Source organism: Pleurodeles waltl, chromosome 10 (genome assembly GCF_031143425.1).
Source record: "Pleurodeles waltl isolate 20211129_DDA chromosome 10, aPleWal1.hap1.20221129, whole genome shotgun sequence".
NCBI classification, from domain to species: Eukaryota; Metazoa; Chordata; class Amphibia; order Caudata; family Salamandridae; genus Pleurodeles; species Pleurodeles waltl.
The window spans coordinates 77,500,853-77,510,938 of NC_090449.1; positions in this window are offsets into that span (position 1 = coordinate 77,500,853).

Sequence of the window (10,086 nt, forward strand, 5' to 3'; positions counted from 1 at the left end):
TGTAGTATTTACATAATATTTCATTTAGTCTATTTTCTGTTTTCTTTATTATATAAAATGTTTGCATGTCACTGATAGGAATGAGATGAATATGTGGAATCCTGGTTGCTAGGTGAGTTCAGACTCCCTCTCTCCTTCACCTGGTAGGCAGTGGTTATCCGTGGGTCCTTGTTTATTTACAAATAAACTTCCTTGAAACCTCTCTACTGCTTCCAGCATTTTCCGTTTGGATACTACACACAGATATACAGTTTTTCTAATAAAACTATACAGTACACAGACGAAAATGTGGGGCAATTGCATGACATAGTTTAATGATACGTTTTGATCATATTAAAGTATTTGTTTCCAGCACACTTCAGAAATAACAAAAATTGTGCTTCGTTTGTGCATTCATAATTCTGAAATACACAGTTCATTTAAATGTTTTTGTGAGCTAGAAGAAAACTCTTTCCTACCCCCACTAATCAGTATGTTTGTTGCATAAATCCTATCATTTTGAAGTCAGTGAAAGAAAAGTAAACAATCGCCCCAGGAAGATAGCGCCTGACATTTGACCTAGGCCTTTCAATGCACAGCAAATGTGACAAGATGTAAAGTCCTCTTAAATGAAAGCAAGTTTATGAAAAAATGACTTAGGGAATGGGAGGTTCTAACTGAATCTGGAGAGCCTAAAGCAAATAAAGCCAGCAAATGGAAAGCCAGAAGGTGTGAGTTACAAACCACAAAGCCAATTGTAATCAACATATGAAATGCATTCCTAGGTCAACTTCCTGAAAGTCCCAAAGATGTCTTTCGCAAACCGGACCGCTTTGCTTTCTGGTAGGCTGCGACCTAAAAACCAGTAGTGAAGTGGCCATGAGTGCCATGAACCCAAAGATACTGCTTGGCTGATAACTGTTGTGGGTACACTAGCATATCCAAGAGCTCGATTATACTACGGTGCTGTTGCTTGCAGCATTCAGATTTATTCGGGTATATTCATTACATCCTTGAATTTCCAGTTTGAAATAACCAATGCTTGTTAAATATCTCATTTAATATAACTAATGCTTGTTGATTATGCACATTGTATACCACCTGCTAAACTTGTGCCAACTGTAACTGCCAAAACAAGGGCTCTTCACAATGTGATCTGTATTAAACATGTGCCACAATCGGGAGGATAATGGCTCATTTCCTTAACAAGCAACCAACTACCTTTCCACCTGCTCCAACTGTAACTGCCAAAACATGTGCTCTTCACAATGTGATTTCTATTGAACATGTGCCACAATCAGAAGGATAATTGCTAATTTCCTTAAGCAATCATCTGCCAAAATGCACATGTGCAAATTTGATTATTCAGGGAGGCTTGTGAGTCTCAGGCCTTGTTTGGCTTTGCACTTATTGCTCTGCTCACCCGTTTCCAGTCAAATTCCTTGTCCTCCAACCTGCCTCCAGTTGAGCTCCAGTGCAAGTCAAGTTTCTTCTCCTCCAGCCTGCCTCCTGTCGAGTTTAAGTGTCCCTCATTCTCTGACCAACTCCCAGTCGAGTTCCAGCATTTCTCATCCTCTGGATAGCCTTCAGTCGGGTTCCGGCGATCCTCGCCCTCCGATTGACTTCCTGCAGAGTTATGGCTCTCCTCTTTCGTCTTCTGCTAATGATCCCATATTTCATGTAAAAAAAAGAAAATAAGAAAGATGAACAACCCCAGTTTGGGTTCTTCTGAAATTTTCAAGCAACTAACTTAGTTTCAAGGTCAAGAAAGATTAATTGCTTAACCGAGACAAAACAGAGTTCTGTCTTTTAAATGATTTATGACAATACGAACTAGCATGGGAATCCAAGATACTGCTAAACAGACATTAAGACAATATATATTCCCTATAACAAGTGCTCCCCTGGGAATTAGGAGATTGGAAATACAGCAAGTTTATCAAAACTATTATTGGCAAGAGATTACACCAGAATACAAAGAGGCCCTTTAGTCAAGTTGATTGTTTTTGAGTTTGGACATTGCTTCAGAGACTCTGAAAGTATTGTAAAAAGAGGAAGATATTTGTTATAGGAATGTATGCACAATGTCAACAATGTATAATGCTGCAATGTTCATGCAAGTTCAATGTATTAATTCTTTTCCAGTGGCTTCATCAACCTGATACGATTCTGAAGAAGAAGGAACACCATTTCCAGATCTGTCATGAAGGAAGCTCTGATGTACTGTAGATTCAATATTGGAATTTTGTCCACTTGTCAAATAACTTCCACTGCCTTCAAAACACATGGTGCACAAATTAGCCAATCACTCAGGCATGGGATGGTCAACAAACCATTATGGACACAGAACCTTTGTGAATATCCTCTGGGAAGAAGCCACACCAAATAAAGGGACCGGAAACTGGTCCCATCATACAGAACCATAGACATTTCTGTGACATTTTGGGTGGATGAGGACTTGCATGTAGGTGTCAAGCAGATCTAAAGAGGTGATGAACTCACTGGGACAGATGAGCGGTTAGATTGCTTGAAGAGTTAGCATTTTGAAAGGCTGTCAAGAAAAGAAAGCATATACTCTTTAAATATCTAATATGGGCCTAAATGCTCCACAAAGCTTTTGGCAAGGAACATAATTGAGTAAGAGTTGATCTGCTGCCTCTTGGGTTTTTGAATGATTTTGCCTTTGCTGATGACATCCTGTATGCCTTTCAGAAGACCCAGCAGGTGTGAAAGGCAGTGTGATGCAGGTGTTCCCAGAACAAATACTGGTGACATAGAGAACTTGGTGTGTCTGAAGTAGAATGCCATCAGACCCTGTAAAAGTTAAACCTCTTCCTTGACATAGCTTTTTGAGGGAGGAGGATTTGCTGGTGTGATGAGTGGCTGGGGCGTGTTGACATAACAGCCTTCCTGGCCATGACCCTTGCCTTGAAGTGCTGAGTAGAAGATCTAGAAGTGGGGGAGAACCAAATTATCTATGAAAACCAACTCTTTGACCTCCGGATGTGAAGGGAATGGGAACCAGTAACTTGCAGACTTCTACTGATTTCTTTTTAGATTTGGTAGCCGAGCAGGGGCCATTGAAGAGGAAATTATCCTATAGTGCCTTCTGGGAATTGCTCCCTTCTAGGCTTCCATCTAGATATTTCTCATAGCTACAGTTGTTGAACCAGAAGTGGCTGTGGTGGCGCAAACAAAATCGAAGGAAATATCAGATTAAAAAAAATCCCTCTTGCTGCTCCATTATTGAGAAAGAAGTATATGCTAAGCCTTACTGCATTTCTTCTGCTAAGGATTGGAAGGGAATTTAGCTCCTAGGTGAGACAGCGCATGTGCTGTTGCCTGTGAGGCATTTTGGTAGCTTACAGTGCGCTTAGAGCTTGCCCCTTGCTTGCTGTTGGTTGCTTTATTGTCACTCTTATCTGCTTTCATCTCCGTGGTCAGAGTGTGCTAGCTCTTCATGTGTTTATCCCTTTGCAGGAGCATGGCCCAAGAACCTTTCCTTCCCCTGCTTGTGGTTTGCGGAGCCTCCCTTTAGGTCTCACCTGCAACAGCACATACACTCTCGCTTGCAAGAGATATTGTATATAACTAGGAACTTGCAGCCATCCATTGCTTACAATTCATTGGCTTCATTGGCACTCTTATTTTCTGCCATCTAATTAGCCAGCCTGTTCTGGTTTCATTCCTCTTCTTTCAGTTAGAGCACGGACCGTACTGATTGTTTCAGCTTAAATGTTCTCCTTGCGCCGATCGCACTTTGACTGAGGTACTACTTTTATTTTTTATTCATTCCGTCGTCCTTGAACTGCTTGTCAGTTGTAGCTCGGTTTTAGTATGCCACACACACTTCAAAGAAGCCCTTTCCTAATTTGAAATTGATGTTTATTGTGACAGCAGATGTTATCTGCTTTTATTGTGAAAGAGGTATCAGTGTTATCTGCTTTTAAATGTATTTACACTAAGGCATGAACATGGGCACAATTGCTTTTTTATGTGATAGCATTTTTACCAAATGTCATATTTTGGTTTTTGGGGAGATCAACTGAGTTTCTTAGAATCACAGGGATGCTGTGCAGAGACCTAACAAGCATTGGCAAAGCCAATAGTTCTCGCCTTTGAGACCAGGCTCTGCTATTACCTTTTGTTCATGCTGTACAGCATACTCATTGGCAATGATTTTTAGCCATATTGATTAGCAGCATGAATAACATAAATGATAAAAAAGGACTATGATGAATCCAGCACTAATGCACGTAAAAAAAGTGGATCAGTCCTAGCTGCGTCATATTGCACTTTTAAAAAAATGAGTTTTAGCCACACTGGACAGCATCCTTGCTGCTGTACCACATGACTGCTAGATAATGCCAAAGTCAATAGCTGTCATAGGAGAGACCTACTGGCTTTGCCAATGCAAGCTTATTTTTTTGAAGTAGACCATAAGAGTTCATGTGTTTGCAGACCATCTACCGCATGTATTTTTGACCCCCTCCACTCCGTGTTGGTCTCTCTTACCCATGTGCTTTTGTCCTCCTCCATTTTGTTGCTTGTCACCTCCCATTGTCCGTATTGTTACCTGCCCCACCAGCTGTCTGTGTTGTTGCTTGCTCCTATCCGCTGTCGGTGTCATTGCTTGCCCTTTCCCACCCTGCTTCAATGTTGTTGCTTGCTCTCCTTGGTGCTCCGTTGTACTTCCTCTGACTCACCCGCATTTGTGCTCTGTGTTGTTGCTTGCCCCACCCTCCTTTGTGGACACCATTGTTACTTACGCCCACCTAGCCACGTTCTGTGTTGTTGCTCCCCCCCCCAATCACTCTTCTTTGTACTTTGGGTTATGACACAGCCAGTGCTGCTTCATTAAAGTGTTTTTTTCCTAACTACTGCTCTACAACATGGCTAAAAGACATTGACAAAGCCAATTGCTCTCGTAGCATAGCTGCCAAGGTTTCAGATTGCTGCATGTGTCATTTTCATAATTTCAGTGTAATTATGAGTGCCATTTCAACGACTATGAGTGACACTTTCTCGCAAGCAAAATCAAGCGAGGAAACCATATAACTATCGTAATATTTTGAGAATCCTAGTCCTCTCGTTGTACACCGGCGCCACCTTGTGGCCTTTGGTACGCCCTACTCAGAGCTTGAGAAACTGAAACAAGAGGTTTTACTGCACTTCAGGAGGTTCTCTTGCGTGACAATCTCAGGCATTGCGATAATGCGGGAAAATGACCGCAAATGGGTTATACTAACACAAGATGCGTGATACTTGGCAGGGCTGTCGTAGGCAAGACCTACTGGCTTTACTAATGCCTTTTTTCTTATTGCAGGAATAAATACTCCCCAATCTCCTGTACAGAGATGGTAGAAAACATCTGGATTACTATGCTTTTGCTGAATTACTTCATTCAAGTCAGCTTCCTGCACATAAATTCATTTTTGTTCAATTACCTCCTCTGAAAGATAAGTGTCCTGGCGGGGAAAAGCATCTGGTCAGCATTTTTCAATAGGGGAAGGCGCTACTCTAGCTAAAACTGCCTCCACTGCCTGATTTATTAACACACACAATACAAAAAAAAGAAGGCACATCCTCTTGCCTGAGAGAGTAATGAGTTGCCTTTACCCCAGAGGATGTTGATTCTAAATTACAGCGCATGTTTGAGCACTGAAAAGGTTCTAGAGTATGTGGTTATAGCGAAAGGAACACGTGAACGCTTCCTGTTTCTTCAGCTACCTAGCAACGAAACCAAAGAGGTCTTCAAATGTCGCTGGTCCACTGCCATGTTAGAATCAGGGAGAGTGTCCCACAATAGAAAGTGCTGCAGGCAGGATTGACAGTCAAGGAACTGTTATATCAACAACCAAAAGAGCTGGCATTAAGACTGTTTTTGGAAAACTAAGGTTTTGCCTAACGCTTAGGCATGGGGGCATAGTCGGTCTCATAAGGATTCTGATCCTTTCTGACTGGCATCTGACTTGTTTATGGACCATTACCTTTTTCAGAATCTGTGAATTACTGCATCACATTCACTAGGTGAAAGCTCCTCACACGAAATATTTCTCAGCAAAGTCTCGCAGGAAAGCCAGCAGCACAAATGTTATGTCGACATAGAAAATGCCTTGTGCCACATCTGGGCAGCCGGAAGGAGCCTCTGCCCCAATAGCTTGCAGGCAGCTCCTGGACATAATGACCATCACACCCATCGCAACCACGAGCTGGCTGGTGATGCCGAGGATGCATCTGTGGTGCTGATGTCTCCTTCCTCTAAGGTGAATGGAAAATTAATTTAGCAAGAGGAATCAGTGGGCAGTGAATTCAATAGGAGCTGCCTCATTATTATTTCTTATTTAGTGCAATATTTCAGATGGACACAGGCTGGTGAAGTCATTCTATGGTACTGATAGTAACTGGGGGACATGATGCAAGTGCATATTATGCAGAAAATGTGTGAGAATTAGTGATTTTCTGGAAAGACGTAGCTCAGTATTGTCACTGTTTAGGGTATTCAAGCAGCTGTAGGGACATTGTATGGTAGCCATACACTACTTTTGATATTAGAAGATTTTATAAACCATGCATGTATCCTTGAGACTGCTTCCCAATGCTGGCCCTGTATCCCTGGACCAGCCGGTGATGACCGCAGGGGCATATTACGAACCCCGTTGTGTCGCTCTAGAGCGACACAACTCAAAAATGAGATTTATGAAGCCACGCAAGGTCAGTTTCTGGGGCCCTGAGTGGCTTCGTAAATTTCGAGTACAGCAACGCAGTGCAAATCTCTTTGTTGCGTTTCTCTGCCCTGGGAAGGCATTCCATGGGTGTTCCCATGCAACTCCCATAGATTTTGATGCATCCCCAGATTTCCCAGAACTGGTAAACCCGGGAATGCGCCAAAATGTTACACCTTCCTAGGGGAGGCAAAATTTGGAGAAATATCTTTATTTCTCCTTGTTACTTCCTTTTTCCATAAGTGCTGCATTCTGCAGCCCATAGAGGAATATACCTCAGGGGATTATTTTTGTGCAGGAAGGTGGTTCTTCCTGCACAAAAACAATCCGGCATGCAACGGAAGCACCCTTGCACGATAGTTCAAGGGTGCCTGCGTTGGTGCAAGGCAGCCCATTGTGCGCCAGGGCTGGGGAAAGGACAGGAATGCGCCATATTGAAATAAATACAGCACATTCCTGTCCAATCCCTGCAACGCGACTTTCAGAGCTGCACCACATCCCCATAAAAATGCCCCCAAGTTTAAAATCAGACTTCACACTGAAGTGGGACTTTAAGGTCTATAGTTGTTTTCTGAGGTGGAGATAAACAGCCTGTGCTGCAATAAATCATTCCACAGCTTTGACCACTAGCCTAAAGCATTCTGGATGTTGTAGTCTCCCTTTGCTTTCAGTTAGCTAATTAAACTAAAACACTTGAAAGCAATCATTTGTAGGTGAAATGTATATAACTTGTGACCAAACCCATAATAACTTGTAGTAAGGACTCTCCAAGAAGGTATTTGATGAAAGCTGACCTCATGTCCATTGGCTCTTTGGCCACAGCACAGCATGTAAACTTTCTTGTTTTGAACACTAGGCCAGTGGATATTCATTAGCTTTGATTTCTAATGCTGTACCAGAACCTAAAATGGAAGTATCTGCCTCATTTTATACACAGTGAGGCTTATTGATGGAATGGCACAGCAGACAAGCATACAAGCTTAGAAAGCGTTTGTATGATCCAAATTAGAGAGAATAGTCAGTAATGTACGGTGCTCTTTGGAGGGGAGAACCAGATCTTTCCCATAAGACATGGTTGAAAATGTCAGCGTTTGATCACTTTCATCACTTTTTACTGAAGGGTACATTAACAGGGCAGCAACGAGAATAACTGAACAAGAATAATGGACTTCTTTCGAGGAGAAGGCACTAATTTCCACAACCTCTAAATTTACTACAGAATTATTTTGCATATTTATCATATGCTAAAATATAAAGATCCATATGGAAAGAAAAGGTTCTTAGATGTGGAAATGCAAGCTCCTACAGGGGTATTTGCTGGCCTTGGCTCACAATGAGTGTGAGCTGTGCAAGAAGATCGCAGAATGCTGTCAGTGGCTGGGAGCCTTGAGCTGGTGCAGTGACATGTTATGATGCTAATCCTTCAGAATACCTGAACTGTTGAGCATGGCCTTTGCCGAAGACCTGCAAAGAAGAGTAGCATTTAAGGAATGTCAGACAGGGAACGCCACCTCTCATTCACTATCAGTGGCTTTGGAGGCTGGCTAGGGCCCTCATGAAGTGAAGATACCTTGTCACCCCTTCAGTGAATCCTTAGAAACCTCAGGCTGCCACCACCGGAACCACTCTTTGGACTTCTGTATCACCCAAGACCCCATACTTCCCCCTGTCACCTTACTCCATCAGTGCCATGCACCCACTGACAAGGTCTGTATCTCTTTGTGGGTAGTTGTGACTGTGCTTTTGATATATGGTACCCTCGAAAGAGCCTTACTCCTGGCAGCCATGGTGCTGAACCTGGTACGTAGCACAAATCCACTGTCTGCTCTAGAGGCACCAACTAGAGTCGAGGGATGCGGAGTAATTTCAGAGACACTGATGGACGAGGGAACCCCAGCTCGAGGCTCAATGATATGGTTGAGGGATGAGTTAGTAAGGTCTTGCATTACTGAGAGGTGCAAAGCGGATGGGTTTCTCCTCTCTATGGTGTCAGGCTCCACTCCTGCTCCATTTCTTGGTACTGGCTTGTGCACGTGGGTCTATTTGGCTTTATTCATAGAAGTGGCCATGTTGAGTTGCCAAAATAAATGGACTAGACCACTTTCTTGACACACATCCTGGACAGTAGCCATTTCCTGTCTACCTTCAGTATAAATGTGAAATCTGGAAGACAAGCTAAATTCACCATATTGCACCCTACCTCCCAAGTAGCTGGGTGAACTCTCTGGTGAGGAAAGATGTCCTCACTAAATACAAAGAACTTGTGATTGCAATGCTCAACTCAGCTCTTTGTACAGGAGTGCCTTTATGAAAATTCAGATTAATACACTGGTAACTGCAATTATTTTATTAGAATCTGTTCCTCTATACATCATTGATCAAATATTTTCATATAAAATGATCTGTGTACTATGTAACGGTTGACATGTTATAAATTTGTTTAAAAAACGTTCTTTTGTAAACTGCCGTTCCCATTTGAAACTGTTCTCATGTTGAGCATTGTGGCACCAATTTGGTCACGTTTGTGTTGGAAAAACTGCTAAATTGAAGAAGAAAAAATAGAAACGAAGACATAATCAAAAGGAGTCTCTCAAAGCTATGCGCACAAAGTCTGCCTCTTTCCAGTGTAGTAGCAGAAGCCTCCAAACATTACTTAAAAAGATATAAAACCAATAATTTCAGCACTGAGAAGCTGAGACTGGGCATTATAGGTCAGGAAGATGGACATGTCCAAACTTCCACCTAAAATACATTGTGGAGCATGCCCATTTGGAAGAGCGAATTGATTGTCCCCCCCATGGAGCTCCATGCAAGCTTCACTGCTAACTGGACCTCAATTCGCTGTGCCTCATGGGTGTCCTTCTTTGAACCTCTCAATGTACATGAGCAAACAATCTCAATTATTTTACATACAGTGAATGACCAACAATACTAACAGAAGAGAGGAACAAAATAATTTACATGAACTACCACCATACAAGCAGTAAAGGCAGACCAGCAGAAGTGGCACGGCAAACCCGTTATGCGCTACTACTTGTATGCACGCTATGCATGTGTGAAGAAGGGACACGGTGGACTTGTGCCCCATCTCTATGCATGTAAGGCGGCATGGTCCTAGGTGGAAACATGCATAGCATGTATAGACATTGCATAACATTTCTGCCCCCGCCCTATGGAGTCTCCCACTACGAATAGGTATTCTTGGCTCGAGTGCGTGCTGGTCCAAGAATATAAGGTCGTCTGACTGTTATATCTACATAATGTGGCAATCCTTAGCATACCAAGCATACAATGGTCTCATTGATTGCCACGCCAGCTTGTTTTTGTCGAAGCCCTTCAATTGGAAAATCTGGTCTTTAAGGTCTGCAAAATTACTTTCCTT